The sequence below is a fragment of the Muntiacus reevesi genome, chromosome 2, assembly GCF_963930625.1.
Source record: "Muntiacus reevesi chromosome 2, mMunRee1.1, whole genome shotgun sequence".
NCBI classification, from domain to species: Eukaryota; Metazoa; Chordata; class Mammalia; order Artiodactyla; family Cervidae; genus Muntiacus; species Muntiacus reevesi.
In genome coordinates, this window is record NC_089250.1 from 218,360,998 (window position 1) to 218,378,893 (window position 17,896).

Sequence of the window (17,896 nt, forward strand, 5' to 3'; positions counted from 1 at the left end):
AATGTTTCACGTGTTAGAGTCTTTGAATCCCAGTCTGAACTGGATACATCTGTCTTCAAAAGAACTTCAATGCCAGCAAGAGAGGCAAAGAGAAAGACAGCATGCTTGCAATCAGAAGGTGGGTTCCCAGAGTGTGAGCTTCTCTGTCTAGTTAGGATGGCTTCCCTATGTTTAGGGAAGCTAACACTTCCCTGAGCTAAACACTCAAGCCAATGGTGTTTTCATCCATTATCTTTGTGCCTTAAAGGAATGGATTTCTTGCCAAGTTTCTCTGTAATCGTTAAAGTACAAACTTACAGTACAATGAATCATCTTGGAAATGGAATCTCCAATGTATTTCAGTGTATATTTCAGCTCATCCACTATTAGAAAATGACCCAGACAACTAAGCTTTATTAGACTGAAGATGAAAGCAAATCAATAACTGGGAACTTCTCCTATAGTCTAGTCCTGTTATTCATTCCTTCAGCAAGTACTTCTGTGACTGTCCATTGTATAGTATTAGATAAAATGCCTAACGTAAAAAAAAAAAAAAAGCCCTGGACATCTCATATGGATGTTTCCAAGAAATGAAGTATTTCAATAAGTCACCAGCAACCTATTCTGCTTCTACACTCAGGGCTTAAAATCTGTCTTGATATTATTCAAAAACCAACAATGAGCCCATGTAAATAATTCTTAATTTTACAGTGCCCAAGGGTGGATCCTCAACCTCACACCTCTAAACCTCGTACCCCTGCTCTTTGTGTGACTGGGTCACCTGAGCTACCCTGGGTTCTGGTGCTGCCCCAGAAACACTGAAACCAGGACTTCAGGCAGCTTTGGCTCAGCACTTGCGACCTGACTGCTCAGAAAGAGAGCCTTCTGCCCATGCTGCCCCGTGACCCAGCACTCCGCCCTGGCCCTGTTCTGATGAAGGCAGGGCCCCTTCACGACGGCTGCCATCCCCTTGCTTGTCCTGTTCTGCTCTGCAGTGGCTTCTCCCACTTGTTGCCACCCACCTGCTAGCATGTCTTGATTTTGCCTCTTCTCACAAGAACTGTGGTGATGCCAGACCCTTCACCCCATCTCTTGCTTTCACTGGCAAAAGAATGGAGAAAAGAGTCAGATATGACTAAGTGACTGAACTGAACTGATAACAGAGACAGACAGATGCATAGACTGATAGACAAATAGGTAGATAAATGTATAGAATGATAGATGGACAGACAGATGGATAGACAGAGATGATGGATGAATGGATAGGCAGGTAGACTAACAGGTAGTGAAATACTTAAATGGAGAGAGAGATAAACTGGTGATTAGTTTTGTTGAATGAACTAATACTTTCCTTTTCTTCCATCACTACCAATACCCATAAGTCATCATAAAAAGGGATCTGACACGACTGACCAGCTAAACATCAGAAAGGAGATTTCAGGCTGAGAAGCTGTGTCATTTTCTCCTTGTTCTCCTTGTTCTCCGCCAGAATGGTAACATGCAACCTGAGGAAACAGATGCTAAACTGATGGGGCAGGTCCACTCCTCATCAAGGTGAGGGTAGGGCCAGAGCCCTGGCCAACAGCAGCCCTCTAAGTCTTCTTGACTCTGGACCCTTCAAAGGAGCCAAAGGTTCAATCTGCTTGCCCTGCCTGAGAAAGCACAGACAATAGGAATCGGCAAAGCAGAAACAGGCCAGTGGAGGAGAGTTCAGCTATCTCCATTCTGAGAGCTAGGCATGGAGCAGAACGTCCGATTTCTCGGCCTCCCGCTCCGTCCAGCCCTCCAAAGGCTGGCCGCGGCCCATCTGGAGTGAAGAAAGACAAGGCGTCTCTGGGAAGGAAGGTGGGGGAGGTGCTGACAGTGACTGATAAGTTGTGGACACAGTAAAGGTGGCAGCAAGTGGGAGCCATCTGCGGAGCAGGCCCCGGGAAGGCGCAGATGACAGAGAAAGTAAGCGAGGAGGAGCAGGCTGGGAGTGCGGAGTGCATTCTGCATGAGATTAATCGAGGCCTAGTGCAAAAGAGAAAGGGATACCCAGACCAGAGGATACGAGTTCCACATAAAAATCAAAGCAATTACTTGCCTTCAGGAAGAGGAGAGGTTGGCGAGCTATGAGCCTCCCACCAAGTTGACATGTAAGCTTTCTTCCTTAAGGAGCCCAGAGGGAAGCTTGGGGGAAGCCAGCTTCTGTTTGTGAAACTTTGCTCAAAATATTACATGTCACTCATTCTCGGGCCAGTCTCTACCCTGATGCTCTCTGAAGAGATGGTGGCCACACGAGAAAACGTCTGGTCATCTTTTGACTGACCCAGGGCCAGAGTGCAATCACATGCCAAGGCAGGTGATAAATACAGGCAGGATTCTCCCAGCACCTATTAGATGACAGACATCTATACCCTGTGAGGTAGGCACTCTCAACCCCATCTCACAGATGAAAACACTGAGTCTCGGGGATGATAAGCCACTTGCTCTTGGGACTTGCCTGGCGATCCGGTGAGTAAGGCTCTGTGCTCTGAATTCTGGGAGTCCAGGTTTGATCCTGGACAGGGAACCGATCCCACACACCGCGCCTGAGAGTTCTCATGCCACCACTAAAGATCCTGTGTGCCACAGCTGAGACCCAGCATGGCCAAATAAACAAAATAAATAAACATGAAAAAATAAGTCCCTCGCCGGAGTTTCCATGATGAATCAGAGGCAGATCACAGTGTGAACACCAGCAACCCCAGCTGTACGAAATTCCAAGTACGTGCTCTTTCCTCCATCCTCTTGTCTCTGAATTAAAAGCAGGATGGTCTGGGCAAAAGGGAGGAGAGCAGAGTGGCCCTGAGGCAGTCTCTAAACCATGTCCATAGCGCTTTACAGCTTCCCTGATGGCTCAGACGGTAAAGCGTCTCCTACAGCGCGGGAGACCTGAGTTCAATCCCTGGGTCGGAAAGATCTCCTGGAGAAGGCAATGGCACCCCACTCCAGTGTTCTTGCCTGGAAAATCCCATGGACGGAGGAGCCTGGTGGGCTACAGTCCATGGGGTTGCAGAGAGTCAGACACGACTGAGCGACTTCACTTTCACTTTCATAGTGCTTTATAACTTGAACACAGAATAGGAATAGGCAGTCCATCAGGAGACAGTTTTCCACAAGCCTTACATCTTGTGAGCACGGGCACTGACTGCCTTTGTTATGCAGCATCTTCTAAAGGATGTCCAGCAAAGAGAGTCAGAAGACCCAGATAATACCTCCCGTGGCAGTGAGGGGCAGCTTGCTCACTATCCAGCAGAAAAGATCCGTTTCTGCTTCTGTGACAAGCCCTGCAACTGGTACACGTGTCACCTGGTCCTCTCACATCGTCCTGTGAGTGCCGGGGTGAGGGAAGTGGACACAAACTCAGAGCTCAGACAGCTTGCCGCGCCCGGAGTCGTGACGCCCTTGGTCACTGACGCAGGAATAACACGTTTCCTGCCAATATCCGTGGAACCTTGACAGACTAGCTGGTAAGTAGGGTAACATCTCAGCCCCCACAACACCGAATAGAGGAGTCTAGATGAACATCTTCCTTCTTGTCTCCTGGCACCAAAACCAAGTCTAGATGCTCCCGCATGGTACATCAGAAAGCATTCTGGTTCCTCATGCATCTTCGGGCAATGAAACCTGGAAAACATCCTGAATGCTAATAAGCCATTCCCACCAGGTCCCAGTCACTGAGCCAAGACTGTCAACTCCCTGAGTGAGTGAAAGTCACTCAGTGGTGTCCGACTCTTTGCAACCCCATGGACTATACAGCTCATGGAATTCTCCAGGCCAGACCGTACAGTCCATGGAATTCTCGAGGCCAGAATACTGGAGTGGGTAGCCGTTCCCTTCTCCAGGGGATCTTCCCAACCCAGGGATCGAAGCCGGGTCTCCTGCCTTGTAGGTGGGTTCTTTACCAACTGAGTCTAGGGAAGCCTAGACTGCCATTTATCTATAATACAGTGAGGTACTTGACCACGTGCTTAAGGATGGCAGACACTTCTGAGAGACTTAGGAACATCATTTCACTGAATCTTGAAAAGGCCTCTATGAATTAGGAGTTACGGCTCTCAGAAAGAACACTAACTCATCCAGATCACATAGCTGGTGTCCACATCTGCCGGAGTCCATGCCTGCAGTTAGCATCCTGGATGGCTCTCTTCTTCTGCTAACACTGAATTCACCTTAATTCTTGAAACATATTACCTTTCAATTCTTTAAAACACTTCTTTAAATGAGGAACTCTGTGCTAGTATAAAGAGGCAGTTGCCATTCAGGGTGAAACAAAAATTGTTTAGTTAACGAGGAACACTTGTTCAAGCAAAGAAGTACACCAGGGCAAATGAAACTTTATTTTTTCTCCTTAATTATCTGAAGTCCATGTTAGGGTAATCCAAACCTCCCCACAGAGAGGATGCAGTCTGCATGACTCCCCCTTTTTTTTCACCCTTTTGGAGGGAAAGAAGTGGTGAGGCCAAAAATCTTAGGCAGTGAGAACGCCTTTTGCTGGGCCAAGAGATATAACCATCTCCTCAAGCTCATGCTGGAGTCAGGACCAAGGCCAGGCTGCAAAGACGGGCCTGCCCGCTGCTTACGTGGCCAAGAGGATAGGTGTCTGACAAAGAAAAAGCGTGGGGATGAAGCAGGGGGTATTCACTGGGGGGGGACACGGACCTAGGATGTGCCTGTCATGTTCTTGGGTAACCCTTCTGTCATCTTATGCTGCACCATCTGCATGTCCACTCTTGGGGTCAGGTATCAACACCCCCTCTTTGGGGGATGTGGATACAGAAAAGGGACACTGCAAGATCAGTAAGAATTCCCAAGGATGATCAGCCACTAAAGTAGAGCAGGGGGTGGAGCTAGCCTCTGTCCAGATTCCGTCTGATTCCAACACTCCCCAGCCCTCCTATATCCAAGATTCCTGGGTGGGGAGCTTTTCAACCAGAAACGGGCCAAAGTTCTAATCGGGTTGCTCATTGTGCAAACGTCTACATGGCCAGTTTTTATTCCATTCCTTCATACAGGGCACAAGAGTCATTTGAGTTTATTGGTGCAGAGGACTTTCTGAAATGGCGCTGCCCTCTTACATGACTGCACACCGTCCGAGTCATGCTAATGAAATGTCATTTTATCTCTGGGGACCAAGAAGGAAAGCTTTAATGCAGCGAAACCAGATCGGAGTTTCTGGACCTTGGCACTATTGGAGCTTGGGGCTGGGCAATTCTGTGGGTGGGGAAGGGCTGTCTCACACATTGCAGGATGTTTAGCCTCATCCCTAGCGGCTCCGCCTCCCCCAATCTGTGATAATGAAAAATGCCTGCTGATATTGCCACAGCTCCCTTAGGAGGGGGCTGCTGAAAACCACTGGATTGTGAAACAGTAAACTAGACAGACATGGGTCCAGATTCTTAAGTCTACAACTTTCGTGGCTTAGGGAAATTCGCACACTCTCCTTGAGACACTTTCTCATGTATAGGATGGAGATATTAATTCCTAACTTGCAAAGTAATTGTACCAAGATAACGCATATGAGGGGCTTCCTTGATGGCTCAGCGGTAAAGAACCCACCTGCCAACGCAGGAGACACAGGTTTGATCCCTGGGTCAGGAAGATCCCCTGGAGGAGGAAATGGCAACCCACTCCAATATTCTTGCCTGGAGAATCCCATGGACAGAGGAGCCTGGTGGGCTATAGTCCCTGGGGCTGCAAAGAGTCGGACATAACTAAACAACACGGGCTGCCATAACAAACAACCACAGACAGAGGGGCTTAATAAAGTTTGGATGGCGGAAATCTGAGATCAAGGTGTCAACAGAGTTGATTTTTCTTGAGGCCTCTGTCCTTGGCTTGTTGATGGCCATCTTCTCCCTTTGCCTTCACGGGAGCCTGGCAGGCTACAGTCCGTGGGGTCCCAAAGAGTCAGACACAACTTAGGGACTAAACAACAGCAACAAGTGCATGCGAAGCACATTGTATGGGGGTCCTCAGAAGATGGTCAGTAAACACTTATAAAAATAATTACTTATTTTTAAGGCTTCTGATTAACTTTTATAATGCCTGCCTTTGAGGATCTTGTTTCCTTTATCCCTGTAGAAGATGAGGTACAGTCTTTAAAATTGTTGCTGCCCATTCCATACAAATGGACCTTTAACATTTATGAATAATATCTATCCATTATATTATGTCCACTATCTCCTTTTACTATTTTAAAACCACTTTATTGAGGTATGATTGACATACACAAAGCTGTCCACATTGAATGTGTTCAATCTGATGAGTTTGGAGATAAATATATACCCAAGAAAACCATCACTGCAACCTAGGCCATTAACATGCCCATTGCATCTTGAAGTTTTCCTTTAATATTGATAACGGTCCTACAAGGATGGCGGTGTTATCACCATTTTAAAAACAGGGAAGCAGTTTTAGAGACATGAAGTAATATACCCAAGCTCACACAGTGAGAAAACAGGGGTCAAATATTGACTCTATATCACAAGATATCTTCCAGTATCTTATCTTACTTCCATACATACCCAAGAGGCACTTATTGAATTCTTGACTAAAAACATTTGAGTTTACAAGGAAAAATAAGCAATTGCCTTAAGTGGGATGAAGACATTTTCATCAGGGGAAGAACAAAGGGTTACGAGAGCACAGAAGAAGCATATTTATTTCATCCGAAGGGTTCAAGAAGGTCTGCAGAAAACATACAAAGAGAATCACGAGTTAGCCAAATAGGAAGAGGACAACAGTCCAGATGAAGCTAATACACGTGCAAAGTCCTAGCACTGAGAACAAACAAGATGGGCGTACAGTTGGCCCTCCAATCTGCGTTCCGCATAAGGGGTTCAATCAACTGCGGATCAAAACCTATTTTAAGAAAAATTCCAGGAGAATCCAAGAAAAAAAAAAAAAAAACTTGAATTTTCCATGTGCCAGCAACTATCTGCATTGTAGTTACAAGTACTTATATAGATGTACATGCATTAGGTATTATAAGTAAAGATGATTTATAGTATACAAGAGGGTGTGTCTAAGTTATATGAATATACTATATCATTCATACAAGGGACTTGAGTGTCTGTGGATTCTGGTATCCATGGGTGGAGGGGGAGGGATTCCTGGAACAAATCCCCCAGGGATACCAAGGTGCAACCCTAGTTCAGAATGGAAGTTTGGAGAATAAGGAGAGAAGTTAGGGGTGAGATGGGAGGCAGGCAGCAGCTAGACAACCAAGGGATGTGTCTGGCTGGGGCGTTTAGAGCTCTACTTCTGAGTCAAGGAGCTTCTTGCCAACTCTCTCCTACATCCTATTTCTCCCATCAAACCCCTCCAATCTCTCTTCAGTAGCTTAATGGGCTATACAGGACTCCATTCCTTGTGAAGGCGGTAGCTGTGAAGTTGACCTTCCACACTTTGGCAAGTGGAAATGCTCTCCTGGTAAAGTTGATCCACAGTTACCAGGTCCTTTGGCCAAAAGACCTAATGGATAAAAATGAACAAGCCTGCTGGACTTTCTCCAGGACCTGCGACAAGCCACACACCAACAGCCTTTTCCCAGAAGCCTGCATGAAAACAGATGCCTAGCCCAGCAGACACAGGCGGTGTTCCCGGCAAGCTGATGGTGGGGAAGGAACATGGACCTGCCAATTTGGGGGGCCAGGCTGACGTTGGGAGGGTGACTCAGCACAGATTTATGAGATCCCATCTTGCCAATCTTGGCAGACACTCAGAGGCCAAGGCTCCTTGAGGAGGAAGGCTCCTCAGCAGGACCTCCAGCTTACAAGGGATTTTCATCACAACCAGCCGACAGGCCGCCCTGCTCCTCACACTTTAAACCTTTCAAATAAGAAACGCTAATTACATTTCAGACTTGGGAAACCTAAACTATCCAAGTCAGCTGTTTTGTTACATATATACGCAGAATATGGTGGCTGGGCTAAAGGCAAGGCCGGTGGAATTTTTTCTCTCATATCCCCAGCACCTTGAGCATACCGGGTGCTTGGTGAATGGCGGGGGACAGGAGACGAACTTGTAATCCTTATGGCAGCCAAAAAACATACCTGGTCCATCTTTATGTTTCACAGCTCCAGTCAATACCAATAAAAATATGAGGTATCCAAAATTATCGTTTTTCCATCGCTCAGTTGTGTCTGACTCTTTGTGACCCCATGGACTGTAGTCCATCAGGCTCCTCTGTCCGTGGGATTTTCTAAGCAAGAATACTGGCCTAGGCTGCCATTTTCTTCTCCAGGGGATCTTCCTTATTCAGATATCAAACCCCTGTCTCCTGCTTTGGCAGGAGGGGTCTTTACTGCTAAGCCACCAGGGAAGCCCCCAGTATCCAAGATATCCATGGATTAATCATTCCCAAAGTATATCAGGTGGCCTTGGTTCTTGTGTTGAAAATAACAGGGCAAGTTGGATAAAGACTGCCCTAGGGGAGGAGACAGGAATAAGACAGAACACTGGCGTGGTCTGTAAAGTAAACACACGAACACACACACTGAAGTCACATGTTATTTAAGTATAGAATTTTTAAATCACCAAGTAAATAAATCATTTGTGATATAAAAGTGCCCTTGGAAAACTTCCTAAAGGAGGAAGAAAGGGAAGACTGAGTAAGAGGGGAAGGAATGTCTTGTAGCCAGAAGTGATGTGTTGCTGACCGCTATGGACAAGGGTCCTGGGATGAAAGGTGAGGGGCAAGGTTCTACTAGACTCTTCTTTGTTGCCCAATTAAACTTCAGGAGAAGAAATGAGTTACTGGAGTTTCCACAGCACATTTCTCAATTCCCACTGATGACCACACACAATGAATTGGTTTTAAGCTTGTCTAACAAAAATATGTCCAGAAGTTTCTCTAATTAAAAACCAAAGATATTCAAGAAATTGTTCCTTTGTTATCCTGTAGAACAGACTTTGATGGAAGGTTATGCTTGGCTGAATCTGGGGGCTCTAGAATCTACCTGACCCTCCCATCAGAAAAAACACAGAAAGTTCTGCAGAGGTTTACAGTTCCCTAGAAGTGCATCCATGGGCCTTCCTCTAGAAAGAAAAGGTTTGCAAAGTAAATTAACTGTGCTTAGCAATCACTCTTAGAAGTAAGTAAAAGTCCTGCCTCTAAACTTCTTCTAAATAGCTTTGTTTCCTCTGGATAAGTTCCCATTTTGATAAAGTGATTAAAAAGGCTTATTAGATGATGTCAAAGAATCTCCTCCTGGATTTTTATTCTTCATTATTTTTCCTCAAGTTTCAAGGGAACCCAAAGGTTGCATGAGTTTCTCCCCGGGTGAACTCAGACAAGACATTTCCCCTTCTCCAAGTGCAGTTTCTTCATCTGTGAAATAAAAGGACTGTGCCTTCTAATCTCTCAAACTCCTTCCAGCTCACGAGCGAAGGAACGCTTCCAATCCAGACCTTCCAGAAATTCTGATAAGTCTTCCCTGGAGAGAAATCAGTGGTTAAATTTTGATCTTTACTAAACAGAAGAGCAAAATTCTTCTGCAGCTGAAGCAAGAAGGAACAGAGGTGCTGTTTCAATGGAGAACTGAAAACAAACCTGTTTTCTCATTTTTCCCCTCAGCCTCTCCTTTGAGAATTAAAAGCTATTCTTGGGTCTTAAAAAACTCCTCAAAATTATCAACATTGGCAGAAAATCACCATAATAAACTGCAAAGATCTCTCAAAGCACCCGAGGAGGAGGCAGAAGCAAGTTCCCTCTTGACCCTGTTCCTCTCTCTCTTGACGATTACTTTTCTTGTAGGATGAAGCCTGGCCAGGAATGCGTAGGAAGGGAGGAAGAAAAGGTGAGTCATCATTTGTTGGCGATTATTCCAGGCCAGGAGTTGTGCATATGTTATTTCATTTCTCAGTGGAATTTGTTTGAATGATGAGGAAATGGAGATTCGGTGGTGATAAGAAATTTGTATAAAATTATCCAAATAGAGAAGTTAACTCATTAGAAAAGACCCTGATGCTAGGAAGGAGTGAAGGCAGGAGGAGACGGGGATGACAGAGGATGAGATGGTTGGGTGGCATCACCAACTCAATGGACATGAGTTTGAGTAATCTCCGGGAGTTGGTGATGGACAGGGAAGCCTGCAGTCCCTGGGGTCGCAAAGAGTCAGACACGACTGAACAACTGAAGAGCAACAATCCAAATGGAGAACATGAGGACAGGGAGGTCGACCTGAGTCTGTCTGCTATAACCAAGCCCCAAGTACTTTTCACTAAACCAGGAAGATCTGGGGTGTGACCACCACAAAGATGCTTCTGCATCTGAATGCAAAGATGCCCTGGTGTGTAACATGTGACTGAGACCTGTAATGTCCAACATGGCCCGAAGGGCCCCAGCCGATGACCACAAAGACCACAGCAAGGGATGACACTGGAAACCCATGGTTGGGGGGACAGAGAGCATTATTCAATGACAAAGTGTGCGTGAAGATGAGGAAACCGGGCCAGCCTTTTCCAGGAACCAGTTATGAATCTTGAATAACCGCCTAACACACCGAGGCCGCTGTTGCTTTGCCTTTAAAACAGAGACGAGTGGAGTCATTCGGTCCCCCTGGCTGGGCCTTAGAACAGTAAACATCAAGACACGCTTGGGAGAGCAAGGTAGTGCTTCACGACTGTCAGTCTTGAGAAGTGCTAACACGCACTCTGGATCTTTAGTTCCAGCCCAAAGCAATTAACCAATTACCTAACCTAACTATAATTCACTTTTGGTTGTGTCTGCATTACCTTAATGAAGACTATAATAGGAGGGGAGTCCCTGGTGGCCCAGTGGTAAAAAAAATCTGCCTGCCAAGGCAGGAGACAAGGGTTCGATCCCTGGTCTGGGACGATCCCACACACCGCAGAGCAACTAAGCCCGTGCGCCGCAGCTACTGAGCCTGTGCTCTAGGACCCAGGAGCTGCAACTACTGAGCCTTCACGCCCCAACTACTGAAGCCCACATGCCCTAGAGGCCTGTGCATCGCAACCAGAGAGCAGCTCCTGCTTCCCGCAGTGAGAGAAGAGCCCACATGGCAATGAAGACCCAGCACAGTCAAAATTAAATAAATAAAAATTTTTAAATATCATAAAAATACCTACAGATTCAGATACTATTCCTTTAGAATAGTTGAATGTCCCCGAGCTAGTTAGCGCCCCAATCATGAGTTTCTAGTTTCACCCAGGAGACTGAAACTTCTCTTTATTTCACCGTGAACTTCTTAAGCCGAGCTCACATCTCTCTCTCAGGCTTGGTTTCCAAATGTCAAGTTGTGGTAAGAATGCAAAGTTCAGAGCTCCCTGTCACTTAGCTAACAAGCAGTGTTATGACTCAAACTGAGGTCTGCTTGACTTAAAAGGTGATGCTCTTTCCATAAATGCTACCCTCCCTCCTACAGCAACAAAGAGCCAACATGGGAAATAAAGCCTGAAATTCCACTTGTCTGATTAATACAGAGTGCCTATCTGGAGATTTATGTTTGTTTTTCTACTAAATAAATGGTTACATTTCCCCAGCCAAGAATACATTGGGCTAATTAATAACAGCCCTCTTTCAAAGTCTACGACATGGAAAAAAATCCTATCCCCAGGGACCAATCCCTCACAAAGGCCACAAAGAGACCATCTCAAGAGTTCCTCGTTAAGAGACCCTTGAGAGCAACCGCACAGTGACACCCTGATGGCCATTCACACCTTAGCAAAGATCAGCACTGGTGAATTGTCAGGCAGAAAATAACGAGGGGTGGATGGATGGATGGAGAGGGGAAGAGGGAGGAAGAACACAGAGAAGGAGAGGGGCTGGAAGGCTGGCGGGTCCATGAGGAAGGGGAAGACAAGCTAAGAGCCTGCAATTTTCCAGGTCCTTTCTGGGTAGCATGTACACAGCCTCTCTGAACAACATATACTGTTAAATTTTTTGTGCATTGCATCCTATTTATGCAAATATTCTAGATCAAGTTTATGAGCTGTCATTTACAGGCCAAAAAATGCAGAGTCTGATTAGATTTCTTCCCTCCTTCTCCATTCACAGTTAGATCTCCTGACCCCAGGTTCTGGCAATCACTGACCTCTATAGAAGTTTACCTTTTCTGGACACTTCACATAAATGAAACTATACTGTAGGTAGCCATTCTCATCCAACTTTCACTTAAAATACTGCTGTTGACTTTCATTCATGTTGCAGCATGTCTCTATTTCACTCTTTTCTTCTTTCTGAATAGTATTCCATTACGTAGATATTCCACACTTTGTTGATCCATTCATCTCTTGATGAATTATTTCCATTTGGGAGGGTGTTTACTAGTAAAGTTTCTATGAACCATTATACAGAAGTCTTTGCGTGAAGGGATGCTCGTGTTTCTCTTGGGTGAGTATCTAGGAGTAGCATTGTTGGGTTGTAGTGTATGTGACTGTTTAACTTTTCAGTTAACTGCGAAACAGTTCTCAAAAGTGGTTGCACCATTTTACACTCCTAGTCTTCCTTTTTCAATCCACTAGCCAAAGAAAATATTTTGATTATCAGCTCAGTATCCTCTTCCCTCTTTTCTTGCTCATCAGAGGTAAATTTGAGGTAAGCAATAAAGTGCTGAAAGAGCTAGAAAGAAAAAATTGCTGAACTTTTTGGGGCTAGAAAACATACTTTCCCTACAGTACTTGCCTTCCTTCATGTATGCACACTAGACCCCCAACCAGGGGAGTTAAGAGAAGGATCCTAAGGTGGACAAGAAATGTGACTGGAAGAGGAGGCAGGATCAGTAAGTGTAATTGTAAGTTGTGCATTTGGGTTGTGTTAAACGTCCTTCATGGCTTCCCGAGGGGCTCAGTGGTAAAGAATCCACCTGCAATGCAGGAGACCTAGGTTCGATCCCTGGGTTGGGAAGATGCGCTGGTGAAGAAAGTGAAAACCCATCCCAGTACTCTTGCCTGGGAAATCTCACAGAGTCTGGTGGGCCACAGCCCATGGGGTCACAAAGAGTCAGACGCAACTTAGCAACTGAGCACACGTGTCCTTCAGTTGATGCCAGTCATACCTGGGCACGAGGAACTGTGGTCCCGAAGGTGGTGCTGCCACAGGACGCAGTCACAGGAGCTTCTGGATGGTGAAGGGCCCCACGCAGATAAGGGAATCAGAACTCAGCAGCTGTCTGACTTGACTCGAGCAAAACATAGCAGAGTCCGGTCTGAGTCCCAGGCCTGTCCCATTATAAGCAGGAGCTGGGAGTCTGGTCCCTGCCCTCCCCCACACCAGCCGTGCATGGGCTTACGCTCACACCGTGTAACACAGCACATGTCGCAGGACTCTGACGGCGTGTGGGCGGCAGTATTTTCATGATTAGTTCCTCTACAGACAAGGCTGATAGCCAATAGGCACTGGTAAGTCTGTACTGGTTACTTAGGTATTGAGATGCTTCTATATCTGATAGAAACCAAGTGATCTGATGAAGAGTCACTTCCTCCAAGGCCTTTGCCCTCTCTCTAGAGCCCCTAGATGCCCCTGGTGCCCCAAACAACATCTCCAGGTGATCCAGAAACCAAAGGGTTAAAGCCTGGCACGGATGGCCCCCAATTCCCATCCCCCAGGGATGTGAGCGGCATCCACTCCGAGTGGATTATTCCTCTGAGTGGATATTGTTAACTGGTTTTCCATCAGCACTTTCTACAGAGAAGTTAGAGAAGACACTCGAGTTCACACGACCCATTTCCTTGACATCTCTGGCCCATGTATGCTTATCTCTTCTTAGAGACACTACCTTTCACCTAGAATACACATGAGCTGCTCATGGTTATAAAAAACATAACAGCCACTAACATTTAGTAAGTGTCTACTGTGTTCTGACTCTTTGAGTACAATACCATTTGATTCTCAAAGAAACCTACAGAGTGGGCTTTTTGCCCTGATTTTTTAAGAGCCTGAGACCCTTTTAAAATATAAATATAAATAACATCCTTAAAGCTAACATCACCTTCATGGTGAGTCTTTCTACCAAGTCTCATTGTCTTTGCTGATCTAGGTAATGGAAGCTCTTTAAAAATAACCTCTAGGGACTTCTCTGGCAGTCTAGTGGTTAAAATTCTGTGCCTCCAGTACAGGGGGTGCCGGTTCAATCCCTGGTCAGGGAACTAAGATTCTGCATGCCATATGGTGAGGTCAAAATAAAATAAAATAAAAGGACTTAACTAAAAATTTGAGAACCATTCTCAAGTGTTCTGATTCACTAAAAAATGCTAACCACCCCGCCTTTTAAGATGTCATCTTTAATGGATTTACCAACTCATGATAAGACTGCAGAAGCATTCAAACTTTATCCTGGTGAGAGCCTAATGGCTTCTCACTACGGTGGGGACTGTAGTCACACGTGCTGGGAATGTGGAGCCAGCCTCTTTGAGCACGTGAATAAAATCATTCACTTTTACACTCCCACTCTTACATTTGTGTTTTTTATTTATATTCCCAGCCATCATTTTTTCATGCTTTTACACTCTCTTGTTATAAAATAATACATAGATTTAATGGAGACAGGTTTTGTCACAGTAAGAGGCCTGGATTTAGAGGTTTCTAGGGGGGAATTATTTGGGATAACTAATTGAAACCAAAGTGCATTACCATTCCTTGCCTGCAACAATAAACACTAGGTCTTCAAAGGCTGACCAAGTTTCCAGTGATTCCTAACAATAGCAGTTGTCATTTTCAAATGATGGTCCTTTTGAAACGCCAAGTGGAGTGAAGAAAAAGTGTGTGCTATTGCTGATTAGACAGGAATATGACTTGCAGAGGCCTATGTTACTCTCTTGTCTGCAAATTTTCTGCCCTGATTAATTACAAAGAGTGCCAGAGTGTGTTGACGTTAGTTAAAAGCATTTGCTCTTTCCAGCCTGTCGTTATACCCGAATTAAGGATTTCTGTGTCGAGGTGAGGTCAGGAGGGTTCAGATCTGTTTTCCACTGATAAATCTTTCTGTCCCGTAAGGATTAAAGGAACCCAAGGCTTTCATATGTAAAACTAATACATGATCGCCTGTGTGTATGTGTCTCCATGATCAAAGAGCGCTTAGCCAAGTGGGAATGTCTCAAAGAGATAATAAGTGATTTGTTCACTACAAACATTACAATTATCTATTCCTCTACAAAGTACTGGGAATAAATTCTCTAATCAGAGTTAATTAGCATCCTTGTTGCTCTGGGTTTAGCTGGCTAGCTCTCTTAAAGGTATATGAACGTAAAAAATTACTTGCCTTTTCCGAGCCAACTTCTTAAACTCTTCCACAGTTAGTTGGAGGAACTGCCTGCTCATTAGCTTCAACCCATTTCCTTCCATTTGATGAAATCAACTGAACAGAATTCACTGGGACTGTCCTCCATACTTACTCTTCCATGCTTTTATTGATGGACTGCCTGCTCTGTGCCAATCACCTTTGAGAGAGCTTCATACCCTCAAATCCATGGTCCAATAGAGGCCCCATAAAGAGAATTGAGCCCCCGGGTGTTCTGGGAGCCAAAGGAGAGGGGGGTGGGGACAGAAATGACCTCTCTAAGGAGGTGAGAGTCAAAGTCAGTTTGGAAGAATGATAGGAATTTGGTAGGTTTCTGGGAGGAGGGAGGACATTTCAGGAAAATGAACAACAAAGCCATGTGAAATAATCATAACAACAACAAACATTTATTAAAGGCTCTGTGCCATATACTATGCATATTTTGATTCATTGAATCTTCACCCAAAGTGCTACAATGTAGGTTCTATTAGTAGAGCTTTACAAAGATGAGGAAATAGAGAGTGAGGAAGATGAAGTAACTAAAATAAGACATGGAGTTGATATGATGCAAAGTCAAGATCTGAACCCAGGCCATCTGACTCCAGGGTCTGTGTGTTATACCAATTAGATATGAGTGCGTACACACACACACACACACACACACACACACACACACACACACACACACACAGAAAGTATTTGTCCTCAAAGGAGTCTATTGGGATAGGTGAGGCTTAGGCACTGAATTTTTCCTGCACTTCATAGATTTTCCGCATCAAAGGGCTCAACAAAGAAAACACAACCACCACCCAGAAAATGAAGAGTTGGGATGTAGCTGACCACCCAATGACTCATTTTTGTCTTAAAAACAAGAAACAACACAGGGAAATGCTTCCCGCCGCACCTGATGCCTGGGGAGTGTTTAACTCAGGGCCCTGCCTCCCCTCACCGCAGCCCCCCACCCCAATCAGTCTCTTCCTCCAGATTTTCCAAAGCCCTCCCATTGCAGAGGCTCCTTCTCATCTTCGGTGCAACATGGGACATGGATTTTCAAGAGGCGCGTGGGTTGTGATTATTTTTCCACACAAGTGCAGTTAATAGTGACGAATAACCAGAATGGACTGTTCTCTGTTCTCTCAGTCACATGAAGAAAGTCTGGGGTTAAAAATAAAATGTTCGCTCATATTTGCCTTTACAATTGTGTCTAGTTCAGAACTATGCGCTCATAGAAACAGTCCAGGGCCTGAGGAGTACCTGTCATTGTATTAGTCATCTGCTTTTTAATGCTATTTTCTCCTCTCATCCTCCCAACAGCTCCCCCAAATGCGCATTATTATCTCCACGTAATGAATGAGAAAACTGATGGCTATACAGTTTATGTGACTTGTTCATGTTGATATCCTCCTAGTAGTAACAGAGAAACAGGATTTGAACCCAGATTTGTCTTTTTAAACTGTGAATTCACAGTGTTAACCATTCGTTCTCGAGAAGTTCTCCCTCAACTTTAAATAAATGGGAGATAGCAAAATCCAGGCCATTTTCCCTTCAGTTAATTTAGGAATACAGCAGTAGAGACTAAATTTGGAGTAAAAAGTCTTTAAAACAAAAAATCCCTCATGGCATGTGGGAGTTTAGTTCCCCAACCAGGGATGGAACCCAGGCCTCCTGCAGTTGGAAGCACAGTCTTAACCACTGGACCACCAGGGAAGTCCAAAAACATTTTTTCTTAAAAAATTATACAACGTTGTGTTAGTTTCAGGTATATAGCAAAGCGACTCAGGTACGTGTGTGTGTGTGTGTGTGTGTGTATACATATATATACTTCTTCAGATTCTTTACCATTATAGGTTATTACAAGATACTGAATATTGTTCCATGTGATATACAGTAAATCCTTATTGCTTATTTTACATGTAGTGGCATGTATTTATTAATCCCATACTCCTAACTTATCCTTCCCTCTCTTCTTTTCCCTTTGGGAACCACAAGTTCGTTTTCTATGCCTCTTGTAAATAAGTTTATTTGTACCCTTAAAAAAAGTAGATTCCACATATAAGTGACGTTATATGATATTTGTCTTTGTCTGACTTACTTCACTTAGTATGATAATATCTGGGTGCATCATTGTTACTGCAAATGGCATTATTTCATTCTTTATGACTGAGTAATATTCTACCATATATATGTACCACATTTTCTTTATTTATCCATCTGCTGATGGACATTTAGGTTGCTTCCGTGTCTTGGTTGCTGTGAATATCGGGCCGCACATATCTTTTCAAATTAGACTTTTATCTGGATATATGCCCAGGAGAGGGATTGCTGGGGCATATGGTAACTCTATTTTTAGTTCTCTGAGGAATGTCCATCCTGTTTTCTGCAGTACACTAGGAGTTCATTCTGATGTAAAACAAGCCTGATTTCTTTACTTCTGGACATATAAAAGTCCTGTGTGGGATTTCTGAAGCATTGCTAGAAATGGTCAAATTCAGATTTTACCATTCTTCCCCAGTTTTCTAAATAGTCGTCCAAGTTATACAATCACCAAATTATTTGCACGCATATGTGCACATTTGTTTTGAAGCTCAGCAAAACTGTAACTTGGGCATATGAGTAATTTCTACCTGGTTTTGCCAGAACAGAAGAGACAG